Raw genomic sequence first — 11,217 nt, forward strand, 5'->3', positions numbered from 1 at the left:
ACCTTTGTTTTTTCCTTGGTAGTACTGAGCTTTGCAAAGCTTTTCAAATGTTGGACAAAGTCACTGAGTGTGTGAAGTCCTTGACACCAAAACTCAGTGTTGGCTGCCGATGCGTGATGGCTGTTGCATTCTGGGCACAGAATGGAGAGAAGACTTAGCACGATGCAGGTTCATCTAGTCCCATAATCCCACAGTTTACCATCTCGCCCCTCCTTCGGTAGCAGCTGTTGACGCTGCCTTCCATCCTCCTCCTCTCTGCCCTTTCTCTCTCTTCCTAGCTCTGTCTCTATATGTGTGTCTCTGCCGCCTCCCTCTGCTTTTCTCTCCCCCACACCTTTCTTCCTCCCATCCCCCCCCCCAGTCACGCATAGTCATGTGTAATCTGATCCTCCTAGGTTTACCTCTCTGCACCAATGTATGGAATACTGGCGGTGCTAGGCAAGCACCCTACCAGTAGAGCTATATTCCATCCCTTCTTGGTATTTTCAGTCAGGGTGTCACTAAACTGAGCTAACTGCTCTTGAGCTGTATCCAAGGGTGGCCTTAAACTTGCAGTCTTATCTCAACCTCCTGAATATTTGGGGTTTCAGGCCCTGCTCATTCTGCTGGATGCCAATTTTACAATTCATATGACTCAGAAGCGAGTTGTCATGTCCTAGCTTTTCTGTCCATTTGTGTGACAAGAAAATAAGCAAACATGAGAAAATAAATGTCTTGCTGAATTCATCAACTGCTGAAGGCCCCGTTTTGGGTATATATGTCACAGACCCTTTAATAAGAATCAGTGGACAGTATGATCAGACTGGTTTCATGGAGATCACCAGCCTCTGCCCCCTGAGTGCTGAGATCAAAGGTGTGCACCACCACACCCAGCAGGGAGGAACTTTTAATCAAGGTTGATTACTGAGACTTAATAGGTTTTGTGATGGACCAGCTCTGCCCGGAGCATCGGGACCTATGAGACAGGGTCTCAGGAATAGGTGGAAAGGAGTTGGCAAAGGACAAAAAGACGTAAGACTTAAAGAAATTGTATTTGAATGTATTTTTATTAGGCATGATGTTCATTCTTTGAGCAGAAAAGATTGTTTAATAGCATGTATTGTTTCTTTATGTAGTACAGATTATGTTTAGAATTATTATATAAGATATATGTGAATAGATTTTGTTAGATGTTTTGGTGTGAGTCTGGTTAGTTATGTTAGATATGGCTTGGCATTAGTTTTGATATAAATTATTTAGGCTATGAGTTATGGCATTTTGAGCTAAAGGCAAGTGGTTGTGATTAACAGTTTAATGTTTTACATAGTTTGTAGGTTTTTATATTTTGTAATTTATGTAGAAGAACTTTTTTATATGTTTAAATTTTTAATTTTTTTTTAAATCAATCTTAAGAAGTTATAGGCTGCCTGTTCACCTGCAAGCTCAGCAGAATTCTGGAACTCAGCCTGCTCCAATATTGAGGGGAGCTAAGACGTGAGTCAGTGGCCACAGGGCCGGACGGCTGGACACCCCATTCTCTGGAACCTCCCCAGTGTGACAAAACCCAAGGGCCCCTCCCCAACTCCCTCGGCTTTTCTAGCCAGCCAGAAGGGAGTGTTCCTGCTTTTTCTGTGGCTGGGCTATCCCCCAGTGTCTTATCGGATCACCATGGAGTAAAGTTAGAATTTAACAATAATACCACCCCCAGAAAGACTACAAATTCATGGAAACTGAACAGTCAACTACTGAACCACCCCTGAGTAAAGGAAGAAATAAAAGAAATTAAAGTCTTCCTTGAACTTAACGAAAATGAAGGTACAACCTATGGAACACTGTGAAAGCAGTGTTAAGAAGAAATTTCATAACACTAAGTGCCCACATAAAGTAAACAGAGAAAGCTCACATTAGCAACTTAACAGCACACCTGAAAGCTCTAGAAAAAAAGAACCGACTCACTCAGGAGGAGTAGAAGACTGGAAATAATCAAATTGAGGGCTGAAATCAACAAAATAGAAACACAGAAAACAATACAAAGAATCAATGAAACAAAGAGCTGGTTCTTTGAGAAAATCAATAAAATTGACAAACCCTTATCCAAACTAATCAAAAGGCAGAGAGAGAACATCCAAATTAACAAAATCAGAAATGAAAAGGGGGGCACAACAACAGACACTGAGGAAATTCAGAGAATCATTAGGTCTTACTACAAAAACCTGTACTACACAAATTTGGAAGATGTAAAAGAAATGGATAATTTTTTGATAGATACCATATACCAAAATTAAATCAAGACCAGGTAAACAATTTAAATAGACCTATAAGCCACGAGGAAATAGAAGCTATCATCAAAAACCTCCAAACCAAAAAAAAAAAAAAAAAAAAGGCCCAGGGCCAGATGGTTTTAGTGCAGAATCATACCAGAACTTTCAAGAAGAGCTAATACCTATACTCCTCAAAGTGTTCCACGTAATAGAAACAGAAGGGTCATTGCCAACCTCTTTTTATGAGGCTACAGTTACCCTGATACTAAAACCACACAAAGACTCAACCAAGAAAGAGAATTACAGACCAATCTCACTCATGAACATGGATGCACAAATTCTCAATAAAATAGGGGCAAACCATATCCAAGAACACATCAAAACAATCATCCACCATAACCTCAGAGATGCAGGGCTTGTTCAACATATGAAAATCTATCAATGTAATCCATCATATAATAAACTGAAAGAAAAAACATATGATCATTTCATTAGATGCTGAAAAAGCATTTGACAAAATCCAACACCACTTCATGATAAAGATCTTGAGAGAGATTAGGGATACAAGGATTATATCTAAATATAATAAAAGCTATATACAGTAAGCCAACAGCTAACATCAAATTAAATGGAGAGAAACTCAAAGTGATTCCACTAAAATCAGGAACAAGACAAGGCTGTCCACTCTCTCCATATCTCTTCAACATAATTCTTGAAGTTTTAGCAATAGCAATAAGACAACATAAGGAGATCAAGGGGATTCAAATTGGAAAGGAAGAAGTCAAACTTTCATTATTTGCAGATGATATGATAGTGTACATAAGTGACCCCAAAATTCTACCAGAGAACTCCTACCGCTGAAAAAGATCTTCAGTGATGTGTCAGGATACAAGATCAACTCAAAAAAAATTAGTAGCCCTCCTATACACAAAGGATAAAGAAGCTGAGAGGTAAATCAGAGAAACATCACCTTTCAACAATAGCCACAAATAACATAAAATATCACGGGGGTAACACTAACCAAGGAATTGAAAGACATATTTGACCAAGAACTTTAAGTCTTTGAAGAAAAAATTGAAGAAGATATTAGAAAATGGAAAGATCTCCCAAACTTTTGGATTGGAAGGATCAACATAGTAAAAATGGCAATCTTACCAAAAGCAATCTATAGATTCAATGCAATCCCCATCAAAATCCGAACACAGTTTTTCACAGACCTAAAAAGAACAATAATCAACTTCATATGGAAAAACAAAAAACCCAGGATAGCCAAAACATTAAAGGAACTTCTAGAGGCATTACCATTCCTGACATCAAGCTCTATTACAGAGCTACAGTAATCAAGACAGATTGGTATTGGCATAAAAACAGAGACGTTGACCAATGGAATCGAATTGAAGACCCGGATATTAATCCACACACCTATGAACACCTGATTTTTGACAAAGAAGGTAAAATTATACAGTGGAAAAAACAAAGCATCTTCAACAAATGGTGCTGGCATAACTGGATGTCAACCTGTAGAAGAATGAAAACAGATCCATATCTATCACCATGCACAAAACTCAAGTCCAAATGGATTAAGGACCTCAATATAAATCAGACCACACTGAACCTCATAGAAGAGAAAGTGGGAAGTAGCCTTCAATGCATGGGCACAGGAGACCACTTCCTAAATATAACACCAGTAGTACAGACACTGAGAGCAACAATAAATAAATGGGATAAATGGGACCTCCTGAAACTGAGAAGCTTCTGTAAAGCAAAAGGCATGGTCAATAAGACAAAAAGGCAGCCTACTGAATGGGAAAAGATTTTCACCAACCCCACATCAGACAAAGGATTCATCTCCAAAATATATAGAGGACTCAAGAGATTAGACATCAAAATTCCAAATAACCCAATTAAAAAATGGGGTACAGAACTAAACAAAATTCTTAACAGAAAAATCTAAAGTGGCTGAAAGATACTTAAGGAAATGTTCAACATCCTTAGCTATCAGGGAAATTTAAATCAAAACAACTCTGAGATACCATCTTAAACCAGTTAGAATGGCTAAGATTAAAAACACTGGACAGGAGGTGGAGTAAGGGGAACACTCATCCATTGCTGGTGAGAATGCAAACTTGTACAACCACTTTGGAAATCAGTTTGACAGTTTCTCAGAAAATTAGGAATCAACCTACCTCAGGACCCAGCAATACCACTCTTGGGCATATACCCAAAAGATGCTCAACCATACTACAAGGATATTTGTTCAACTCTGTTCATAGCAGCATTATTTGTAATAGCCAGAACCTGGAAACAACCTAGATGCCCCTTGATGGAGAAATGAATGGAGAAGGTGTGGCACATTTACCCATTGGAATACTACTCAGCAGTTTAAAAAAAATGGCATCTTGATATTTACATGCAAATGAATGGAACTAGAGAAAAAACAATCCTGAGGGAGACAACTCAGACCCAGACCCAGTGGTATATACTCACTCATAAGTGGATACTAGCTGTAAAGGATATTGAGCCTATAGTTCATGATCCTAGAGAAGCTGGGTAACAAGGTGAACCCTAAGAAAAATGTACATAGATCCACCTGGAAATTCAAAATAGACAGGATTGCCTGACAAGACTAAAAGCAAGGGGTGTGGGGAGTAGTGAGGGCAGAAGGGGAGGAGGAGAGAAGAGGAGAGGACATCTTGAGGGAATAGATAGTCGAAATGAAAGGAGGTCAGAGATGAGAGAAAGGAAAGAGATATATTAATTGAGGGAGCCACTATGGGACTAGCAAGAAACCTTGCACTAGAGAAATGCCCAGGAATCCACAAGGATGACCCCAGTTGAGACCCTAATCAATAGAGGAGAGGGTGCTGAACTGGTCTTTCCCTGTAGTCAGACTCATGATTATCTTAAATATCACCACAGAACCTTCATCCAGCAACTGATGGAAACAGAGGCAGAGACCTGCATTGGAGCACTGGACTGAGCTCCCAAAGTCTAGTTAAAGAGTGGGAGGAGTGAGAATATGAGCAAAGAGGTCAAGACCATGATGGGTACACCCACTGAAACAGTCTAAATGAGCTAATGGGAGCTCACTAACTCCAACCAGACAGGGAAGGAAACAGCAAAGGTCCAAACTAATCCCTCTTAATGTGGGTTGCAGTTATATAGCTGGGGCAGACTGCAGGGCCACTGGCAGTGGCACCAGTATTTATCCCTACTGCTTGTTCTGGCTTTTTGGGAAACTATTCTCTTTGGATGGATGCTTTGCTCAGCCCAGATATAGTAGGAAGGGCCTTGGACCTTCCCCCAAAGCAATGTGCCTTACCCTCACTGAGGAGTGGATGGGGTAGGGTGGGTGAAGTAGGTGGAGGGAATGGGAGGAGAGGAGGGAATGGGGACTGGGATTGGTATGTAAAATGAAAAAAGATAGTTTGTGTTCTTTTTAAAATAGCAAAACAAACAATCCCCACAAAAAAAAAAAACAGTGAATCTCAATCTTCCTAATGCTATGGCCTTTTAACACAGTTCCTCATGCTGTGGTGACCCCAACCATAAAATTATTTTTGTTACTACTTCATAACTATAATTTTGCTACTGTTATGTATTTGGAAGTTTCTCTCAAAGGCTTATATTAATTATAAAAGTTTTGCCAATGGCTCAGACTTATTACTAACTAGCTCTTACAACTAAATTAACTCATTTCCATTACTCTATATTTTACCATTAGTCTATATTTTATCACAAGGCTCATGGCTTGTTACCTCACATTTTGTTTTCCCAGAAGCTGCTGACATCTCCCTGACTCTGCCTTCTTTCTTCCTGTATCTCTGTTTAGATTTCCTACCTACCTATGTTCTGCCCTGCTATAGGCCAAAGCAGCTTCTTTATTAACCAATGGTAATAAAACATATTCACAAAATATAGAGAGGCATCCCACGTTATCTCCCCTTTTCTAATTAAAAAGGAAGATTTTAAACTTGAACACAGTAAAATTATATATAACAAAATAGGTAACAAGCAAGAATTACAGTTATAATATTTAGTCTCTTTGTATTTGGCCAAATTAAAGAAAATAATCTATTATCCATTCTGTCTTTGTGAATCTAAAGTTTCATTTCAGTCAGTGATGGGAAAAGTATGTACTCCACAGAGCCAACCTGGCTGGACCTCCAGTGCTCTCTGCAACAAAAAGATGCAGAGTGTACACACCATGATGGCGTTTTTGAGAATAATTCCAGTTTGGGGACGAAATGGGGCAGCACAAAAACAGAGACATGTAGTGAGCTAAAAAAAAATCAATGCCTCTCCCTCCCTCTCCCTCTCCCTCTCCCTCTCCCTCTCCCTCTCCCTCTCCCTCTCCCTCTCCCTCTCCCTCTCCCTCTCCCTCTCCCTCTCCCTCTCCCTCTCCCTCTCTCTCTCTCTCTCTCTCTCTCTCTCTCTCTCTCTCTCTCTCGACCTGGTAATCCTCAAGCAGTTATCTCCTGAGTCTCTAGAGCCCTGTTGGATAGGACCCTGCACTGTGATTCTTACCACCCCTTCAGCTGCCAAGCTCCTGGGACATTAATGCTGGTACCACCTCTCCAGGCTCAAGCAGGTAACTACACAGGATGAATGGAATGTCCAGCACTGGGACCCTCCACCCTCTCTGGTTTTCCAGAATGGCCCAATGAGGGACCATGATGGTCAAGCCTATCTGCTCTTGTGTCTTGTTCATTCACCTTTGTCTGTTTTTTACAATAAGGGCACATCTCCATTCCATTCTTTCTGACAACCCTCACTATTCCTATGGCTAGCCCTGTTCATATAGTTGGTGGTAATTATTTTTTTCTGCTAGCTGATGTGGGAGTGATTTCTTATTAATAAAGAAACTGCCTAGACCCATTTGATAGGCCAACCCTTAGGTAGGCAGAGTAAACAGAACGGAATGCTGGGAGAAAGAAGCTGAGTCAGGGAGTCGCCATGGTTCTCCCACTCCAGATAGACGCAGGTTAAGATCATTCCTGGTAAACCAGCTCGTGGGCTACACAGATTAATAGAAATGGGTTAGATCAATATGTAAGAGCTAGCCAATAAGAAACTGAAACTAATGGGTCAGGCAGTGTTTAAAAGAATACAGTTTCCGTGTAATTATTTTGGGTAAAGCTAGCCGGGTGGCGAGACACAGCCCACCTCTCCGTATTTCAACAGCTAGCAATTTAGCAATTTGCCTTCTCTGCTTCCTCCAAGAATGGATTCCTGAAGTCTCCAGGGTGGCAGTTAACTAACTGAATGCTTCTTCATCCATGACTCCACTAAGCACAAACCCACCAAATCCTGACTCCTCCTCCCATGTCATCCTATGTCAACAGGAAGTAGCCAGATTTGAACTGGCACTCATATACCCAAAAAGGTTGGGATGTTTGTCTGGAACCTCCAGCTCACTCCTACTTAATCTGGAAAGTCCCATTCCTCTCTCTCCAAGCGCCACCCTCTCAGAGAATCTCCAACAAGAAAAGGCACCAAAAAGCCCAGTTCCACATTCTTGGCTACCGCAGCTCCCTTCCTGAACTTGGCAGTAGCCCAAGACTCCACCTAAAGTGCTATAGAGATTTGCATTGATATGGATATTGGTTTATTGATACAAATTTAAGGTCTATTTTGTTATACTGTGTATATGTATTTCTGATCTTGATTAAGGTATTGTGTTTGTGCAACTCATTTAGAAATGTAAAGTATAACTAAGAAATAAAGGTTAATAGATAGTCGTCTATAATAGTCAAGCTTGTAGTCATGTTAGTTAGGTTTTCTAGATATATAGAGATATATTTCAGTTAGGTATTCTTCAAATCTTTCAGAGAGCTTTAGAATATGGCATTTAAAATGTTTTAAGAACTTACGACTTTTCATGACAGTGAGACACAGCTGCTTCTGGCAGCACCAATCTACTTCAAGAGGAAGATGGACACCGAAGAGATTCCTCATGGAGTTTGATAGCCATTTGGGTAAGAAACTGCTCTTGCCTGGACTGCTTCATAAACTGAAAATGCAGGACCCGCAGTGAAATGACTGCTGAACTTGCCTAAAGGTGAGATGATCCTTTGGGGTTCCTGCAGGAAGCCAGGGCCTCACCAATGCGGTCAGACCTTAGCACATTTTGCAGGAAAAAACTGTGTGCCATCAAGTGAGGCTTAGCCCAGCTGCTGTGAAATAACACAGGTGAGTGCCCTCAGGGCCTTTGAAAGCCCTTGGTGCCCATCCTAGCTCAGTCCAGAGAGACCAGCTGGAGGATCCATTACTGTCACACTGGACATAAACAACCCAGCCAGCAACCCCCCAGCAGACAGATAATTGCATCTCCATTCACCTGTACAACCCATGTTCACCAGTCATAGGCCACCAAGAGAAAAAGTGAAAACAGCTTGGACAGTTGTGACACAGGGTGTTTGCAGCCTGGTGGGGCTGGAGTCCCTCCGGCTAGCTTCTGACTAGAGTAGCCACAGCCATGCATCCTCTACTTCCAGCAGTGCTGGGGGAACTCCTCTCCCTCCTTTCGCCCCTTCAGCCAATAGCCTTTAAGACACAGCCCACTTGGGTGCGGTCTCTTATGCTGTAAATGCAGCTGTAAAGCCTGTGCCTGCTCTCTTGCTTCAGGGTCTCACTTCAGGCATCTAGACTCTGCTCCTGTTCCCTGTTTGTGATCTAGGACTGTGATCTGTGAGTCTCCCCTAAATAAATAACCCTTTATTATATGTAATTCTGAACTAGTGTGGGATTATTCTGTATCTCCTGCCATCACAGCCCTGCAAAGTAAATGAACAAGTTTCAAGAATTGTGTTTGTGTAAGCCGGTCTCACACCTAGCACGTGTGTGTGTGTGTGTGTGTGTAGGCAGCCGAGGTGCCTCTGAGACCACTGAGCCGTCCCTCCAGTCCCGTAAGTCACATGTCACATTGTTTTTTGTTTTGTTTTGTTTTGTTAAAAAAAAAATTACTTTGGAGATAGGCACTGGGGCAGAGGTGCAGGAAGAAAACAAAAAACCATGGCTAGTTTCTCTGTGATCTGAGAAAGTGTCTTTTTCACATGAAGGAAATACAGACACTTATAAATTGCTCAAACTTGAGCAACTCAGCCATACAGATGAAAAAAAAACACACCCCTGTGCGTGGGTCTCATCCATTTGGGAGCTTTCTCACATGACGCAGGCTTGCCAGCACCCCAAGTGGCAGCACAGGCCTGGCAGAAGGGGAAAGTTGGTTGCTATGAGTTCCAGGCCAGCCTAGGCTACAAAAAGAGACCTTACCTCAAAACAACAGGAAACAGAAGCCAGCAGCCTTACAAGGCTTCTAGCAACCTTCCCCAGAGCATCTGGGAAGCCTTCTTCCTTGAGTGCCTCCTAAGCCAGAAACCTGGAGCGACAGAGAAAACTTTCTATGAATTTGAGTTCTTTCATTAGAATGGAAAGCCAACACGGGCCCTGAGAAGGAGCATGCTCTGGGACTACCATAGTGTTTGCTGGCTTCTCGGCACTGACAACCTTGCCTGGAATTCTAGAACCACTTGGAAGAGAAGTCCGCTGTATTTACTGAGGCCTGTCTGCAAGTAACACTCTAAGATGTGTGGTAGGACAGACGGCCACTGTACCGGTATCCATTTCTCTAGCACTGGCCTTATAAACTTATGAGTACTTTAAAGCTTGGATTTTAGCTTTTAAATGTATGGTTGTTTTCCCATGCCTTCCTGTGTCCTTGCCCGAGGGTTTTCCACAGAGCAATTGATAAACTTGGTCCTGGCATCCCTTTGTTTTCTACAAGGTCCCACTACTTAGCTCAGCCTCTCAGCGGCTGGGGTGGCAGACATAAACCATCCTGGCTTGTGCCAAGATCCTGTCTGCTTCTGCACCGCACCCTGGCTGTGGACACTCCTAACACGATGGCCCTACTATCTGACTGCAGCAAAGACACGTATGTGTAGCGACAGCAAAACAGGTACAACCCCCCAGTGGCTAGCTCCCAGTCACAGATTCCATTAAAGCATGAAACATGCAGTTCGAAAGGCAGCTTTTCGTTGTTTGTTTGTTTATCGAGATAGGGTTTCTCTGTGAAACAGCCCTGGCTGTCCTGGAACTCACTGCATAGGCCGGGCAAAAGGCAACTTTTAACGAGGCGCACGGGAAAGTCCATTCGTGTGCAATGTTATAGTACTTGTTTTAGCATACATAATCCACTCAGTAGTAGCGTGCTAATATGCAGTATGCTAATGAGCAGCAGATATTTGTATTTTTCCAAACCACGGGATAGAAATAATTGTGATTATACTGTCTTATCTATTACAAGCCACCAAATTAAGGCAAAGTGCAGGGAATGGCATCATTAGTCCAGTTACAGAAAAATAAAAAGGCCTTTGAATCCACGAATAGAAACGTAAGTATCAGCCGCAGTCCAGACCTCTCCTCCTGGCACCTAAGAGTCCTGTGCAGGGATGTAAACCCACACAGAGGGTTTTCAACCTCAATATAAATCGCATTTCTAGCAAAGATTCCAGACATTGATGCTGATATCAGAGACACTCCCTACGCCAGACAGCAACGGCAGTCTGAGTAAGAGCCAGTTGGAGCTTTTTATTTTGCAAAGTCGAAGGACCGATTCACGACCCTGAGCAGAGCAGTTGAGGTCGCGCTAATGATGAAAACTGGTCACCACGCCTCTGTTTCCTCTGGGGAGGGAGAAAAACACTCCTCCAACGGGGAAACTGAGGCTGGGAGACACACGGCTCAAGTGAGGGAGTCCACTGTCGGAGCTGGGATTCGAACCAAGACACCAGGCAAGCCCCGCTCCGGATCTGTGGACTTGCGCGGAGTCGCCGGAGCCACCAGCGCGCGCCCGTGAGGCCGGCCGCGAGGGGCGGGGCGGCCGCTCTCTGCTCGTGCCCGCGCTCGCGCTCGTCAGACGAGCTCACGGGAGTGCCGCCAGCATAGAGGCTCGTGCGGCAGGCGCCCCAACGCA

The sequence above is a fragment of the Microtus pennsylvanicus genome, chromosome 11, assembly GCF_037038515.1.
Source record: "Microtus pennsylvanicus isolate mMicPen1 chromosome 11, mMicPen1.hap1, whole genome shotgun sequence".
Classification (NCBI taxonomy): domain Eukaryota; kingdom Metazoa; phylum Chordata; class Mammalia; order Rodentia; family Cricetidae; genus Microtus; species Microtus pennsylvanicus.